Here is a 6000-nt window from a genome sequence, read left to right as displayed (position 1 = left end):
ACGACCTTATCAGGCAGTGAGTTCCAGACCTCCACCCACTCTGGGTGACAAAAATTCCCCTCAAATCCCCTCCAAACCTCCTCCCAATTATTTTAAATCTACGCTCATATGTACACTATGTCCATATACCCAATTCTCCTGAAAGACCAATCCCTTTTACATAAAATATCTAGGATCGGACTGATTAGAAATGTATTAAAATGTTATTCTATAACCTGGGTTTGTTTCTGACTTGGTGAAGAAATAACAAAAATAAGTGAAATGTGTCTTAAGCTTCTGAGCAGTATCAACTGCATATGAGAATGGGGGATTTGCAATTACATGAACTGAATCACTGTAAAGATGGAGGAAGCAGATCTCCGTGCTTTCGTACTCATGAACAGAGTACTGTGCACTTTGCTGTGACTAATAGGATTCCCTACATCACAACAGTGACCACACTTCAAAAGTACTGGCAAGCACTTTGGGATGTCCTGAGGTCATGAAAGATGCAATATAAATCTAAATTCTTTCCGTCGTTGGCTCTCCTTAATTGTTAAGACATGCATGGTGACACAACAGATCCCTGGAGGTTTTAAAAAAAATAAATTTACCTTACCACCAACTGTCTTTATACTCCAGTTGACATGTACCATTTCTGGCTTGAAACCATCTCTTCCAAGTGGCTCTGCTGTCTCTGGTGCTGTATTCTGCTGCTGCCAGTCACTACTTTGCCTGATTATGGATGGGTTGAGTCCTCAGCCCACTTACGCGGTAATGTCGTTTTTTTCACAGAGCTTCATGCTTTGAGATTTTTACTATTTAGGAGGAATAATGTAATTCATATCAAGGTGTTATTATTAACACCACAACTTGCTTTTTATATAGAAACATAGAAACATAGAAATTTACAGCGCAGAAGGAGGCCACCTCTATCCAGTCTAATCCCAATTACCAGCTCTAGGTTTGTAACCCTGCAGGTTACAATACTTTAAGTGCCCATCCAACCATCTCTTAAAAGTGGTGAGGGTTTCTGCATCCACCACTCTTCCAGGCAGTGAGTTCCAGATCCCCACAACCCTTTGCGTAAAGAAGCCTCCCCTCAAATCCCCTCTATCAACCCCTCATAAACTTCCTGAGCCTTGGAAGATGCTAGATTGATTGTTGCAGCTATGTTTGGTGGACTATAACATATCAGAATATAAGTAAGCAGTCAATAATATAATCCACCAATGGAAATATAATATGGTATAATTCTTCATTAAGATGGAGAGTGACAGTTAATTCAGAGACAAGGGTCCTGAACTTAAAGAAAGGAAACTTCGATGGTATGAGATGTGAATTGGCTAGGATAGACTGGCGAATGATACTTAAAGGATTGATGGTGGATAGGCAAAGGCAGGCATTTAAAGATCACATGGATGAACTACAACAATTGTATATCCCTGTGTGGTGTAAAAATAAAAAAGGGAAGGAGGCTCACCCGTGGCTAACAAGGGAAATTAGGGAAAGTGTTAAATCCAAGGAAGAAGCATATAAATTAGCCAGAAAAAGCAGCAAACCTGAGGGTTGGGAGAAATTTAGAATTCAGCAAAGGAGGACAAAGGGTTTAATTACGAGGGGGAAAATAGAGTATGAGAGTAAGCTTGCAAGGAACATAAAAACTGACTGCAAAAGCTTCTATAGATACGTGAAGAGAAAAAGATTAGTGAAGACTAATGTAGTTCCCTTGCACTCAGAATCAGGTGAATTCATAATGGGGAACAAGGAAATGGCAGACCAATTGAACAAATACTTTGGTTCTGTCTTCACTAAGGAAGACACAAATAACTTTCCGAAAATACTAGGGGACCGAGGGTCTAGCGAGAAGGGGGAACTGAGGGAAATCCTTAGTCAGGAAATGGTGTTAGGGAAATTGAAGGGACTGAAGATCGATAAATTCCCAGGGCCTGATAGTCTGCATCCCAGAGCACTAAAGGAAGTGGCCCTAGAAATAGTAGATGCATTAATGGTCAATTTCCAATATTCCATGGACTCTGGATCAGTTCCTATGGATTGGAGGATAGCTAATGTAACCCCACTTTTTAAAAAAGAAGGGAGGGAGAAAACACGGAATTATAGACCGGTTAGGCTGACATCGGTGTTGGGGAAAATACTGGAGTCAATTATTAAAGATGTAATAGTAGCGCATTTGGAAAGCAGTGACAGGATCGGTCCAATTCAACATGGATTTATGAAAGGGAAATCATGCTTGACAAATCTTCTAGAGTTTTTTGAGGATGTAACTAGTAGAGTGGATAAGGGAGAACCAGTAGATGTGGTGTATTTGGACTTTCAAAAGGCTTTTGACAAGGTCCCACACAAGAGATTATTGTGCAAAATTAAGGTACATGATATTGGGGGTAATGTATTGACGTGGATAGAGAACTGGTTGGCAAACAGGAAGCAGAGAGACGGAATAAACGGGTCCTTTTCAGAATGACAGGCAGTGACTAGTGGGGTGCCACAGGATTCAGTGTTGGGACCCCAGCTATTTACAATATACATCAATGATTTAGATGAAGAAATTGAATGTAATATCTCCAAGTTTGCAGATGACACTAAACTGTGTGGCAGTGTGAGCTGCGAGGAGGATGCTAAGAGGCTGCCGGGGGACTTGGACAGGTTAGGTGAATGGGCAAATGCGTGGCAGATGCAGTATAATGTGGATAAATGTGAGGTTATCCACTTTGGTGGCAAAAACAGGAAGGCAGATTATTATCTGAATGGTGACAGATTAGTAAAAGGGGAGGTGCAATGAGACCTGGCTGTTATGGTACATCAGTCATTGAAGGTGGGCATGCGGGTACAGCAGGCAGTGAAGAAAGCAACTGGCATGCTGGCCTTCACAGCGAAGGGTTTTGAGTATAGGAGCAGGGAGATCTTGCTGCAGTTGTACAGGGCCTTGGTGAGACCACACCTTGAGTATTTGTGTGCAGTTTTGGTCTCCTAATCTGAAGAAGGACCTTCTTGCTATTGAGGGAGTGCAGCGAAGGTTCACCAGATTGATTCCAGGGATGGCAGGGCTGAATATGAGGAAAGATTGGATCGGCTAGGCTTATACTCACTGGAATTTAGAAGAATGAGAGGGGATCTCAGAGAAACATATAAAATTCTGATGAGACTAGACAGGTTAGATGCAGAAAGAATGTTCCTGATGTTGGGGAAGTCCAGAACCAGGGGACACAGTCGAAGGATAAGGGGTAAGCCATATAGGACCGAGATGAGGAGAAACTTTTTCACAGAGAGTTGTGAACCTGTGGAATTCTCTACCACAGAAAGTTATTGAGTCCAGTTCGTTGGACATATTCAAAGGGAGTTAGATGTGGCCCTTACGGCTAAAGGGATCGGGGGTATGGAGAGAGGCTAGAGTGGGGTACTGAGGTTGATTTATCAGCCATGATCTTATTGAATGGTAATGCAGGCTTGAAGGGCCGAATGGCCTGCTCCTGCACCTATTTTCTATGTTTCTATGTTACTATCCACTATGTCCAGGTGCCTCAATATATTGTACACCTCAATGAGTTCTCCTCTCAACCTCCTCTGTTCCAATGAGAACAAACCCAACCTATCCAATCTGTCCTCATAACTAAGATTCTCCATTCCAGACAGCATCCTAGTAAATCTCCTCTGCACCCTCTCTAGTGCAATCACATCCTTCCTATAATACGGCAACCAGAACTGCACGCAGTACTCCAGCTGTGGCCTAACCTATTATACATTTTAAGCATAACCACCCTGCTCTTATATTCTATGCCTCGGCCAATAAAGGCAAGCATTACATATGCCTTCTTAACTACCTTATTCATCGGGCCTGCTACTTTCAGGGATCTGTGGACAAGCACTCCAAGGTCCCTTTGTTCATCTACACTATTAAGTGGCCTACTGCTTAATGTTTATACCCTTTCCTTATTAGCCCTCCCAAAGTGCATTATCTCACACTTCTCTGAATTAAATTCCATTTGCCACTGCTCTGCCCATCTTGACCAGTAGATTGATATCCTCCTGAAGCCCATGACTTTCCTCTGCATTATTAACCACACAGCCAATTTTAGTTTTGTCTGCAAACTTCTTAATCATACTCCCTATATTCAAATCTAAACCATTGATATATACCACAAAAAGTAAGGGACCCAGTACTGAGCCCTGTGGAACCCCACTGGAAACATCCTTCGAGTCACAAAAACATCCATCAACCATTACCCTTTGCTTCCTACCTTTAAGCCAATTTTGGATCCAACTTGCCACTTTGCCCTGGATCCTTTAACCTTCATGACCAGTCTATCATGTGGGACCTTATCAAAAGCATTACTAAAGTCCATATACATTACATCATACGCACTACCCTCATCGACCCTCTTGGTTACCTCCTCAAAAAATTCAATCAGGTTAGTCAAACACGATCTTCCCTCCTTTAACATTGTAAAAACGTCCCAAGGCGATTCACGAGAACGGTTTCAGAAAAGATTTGACACTGAGCCACATAGAGATATTAGGACAGGTGACCAAAAACTTGGTCAAAGAGGATGATTTTAAGGGGAGACCTAAGAAGGAGAAAGAGGAAGAGAGGCAGAGTGAGTTAGAGAGGGTAAATTTGCGAGCACAGGGGTGTGGATGAACAGGACTTAATGCAAGTTAGGATAAGGGCAGCAGAGTTGAGTTCAGCACAAAAGAGAATAGTTCCAGATGAATGGGACTGAAGTGTGATATTTCTCACACACCATGTCAGTTAGAGACAATGGGCCAGAATTTGCTGTCAAAATAATGGTGAGGCTGATGTTGCTCACTATTATTATTGCATAAATGGTACTGCAACTTCAGATGAGAAGCAGATGCATGGTTAAATTCTAATCACCTGCCCATGACATGCAATGGCACTACCATCATGGAAACCCTCACCATCAAAATCCTGGGAGTCACCATTGACCAGAAACTTAATTGGACCAGCCACACAAATACTGTGGCAACAAGAGCAGGTCAGAGGCTGGGTATTCTGCGGCAAGTGTCTCACCTCCTGACTCTCCAAAGCCTTTCCACAAGTCAGGGGTATGATGGAATACTCTCCACTTGCCTGGATGAGTGCAACTCTAACAACACTCAAGAAGCTCAACACCATGCAGGACAAACCTGCCTGGTTGATCGGCACCCCATCCACCACCTTAAACATTCATTCCCTCCACCACCGGCACACTGTGGCTACAGTATGTATCATCTACAATATGCACGGCAGAATTTGCCAAGGCTTCTTCGACAGCACCTCACAAACCTGTGACCTCTACCATCTAGAAGGACAAAGGCAGCAGACGCATGGGAACACCATCATCTGCAAGTTCCCCTCCAAGTTACACACCATCCTGACTATGAAATATATCGCTGTTCCTTCATCGTCGCTCAGTCAAAATCCTGGAACTCCCTCTCTAACAGCACTGTGGGAGTACCTTCACCACATGGACTGCAATGGTTCAAGAAGGCAGCTCACCACTCACCTTCTCAAGGGCAGTTAGGGATGGCCAATAAATGTTGGCCTTGCCAGCAACATCCACATGCCAGGAACAAACAAATAAAATGCAAATATGGAAAAGTTGCTGCACGGTTAGCTTCGCGATAAAGGCCATTGCGCTGTCTGCCTCACCATTGACATGCAATGAATGTCATGAAGTTGTTGTATATTCACGGTAGATACAAACTAAACTCACCAGATATTTAGGGCTAGTAACTACAAGCATAAGTACGCCCTTAATGAAATGATAATTGTTAATTACTGCCAATCAACTTCTCTGGCACTGAAAATTAACTATTACTAGTGTGAAGACTCATTTGTTCAAGTTTTTAATTTTCCTGGGGATTTAAAAAATGCCTATTTTAAAATTTTACATTTTTTTCCTTATTTTTCTATTTCTCTCTTGTCTCTCTCTTAATACACTCTTTCTATTTCTCTCTTTATTTCCCTTTGTCTAATTCTGCTCTCTTTGAGGCTCCCTG

This window comes from Pristiophorus japonicus, chromosome 8 (genome assembly GCF_044704955.1).
Source record: "Pristiophorus japonicus isolate sPriJap1 chromosome 8, sPriJap1.hap1, whole genome shotgun sequence".
NCBI lineage: Eukaryota > Metazoa > Chordata > Chondrichthyes > Pristiophoridae > Pristiophorus > Pristiophorus japonicus.
This window is presented reverse-complemented; position numbering follows the sequence as displayed.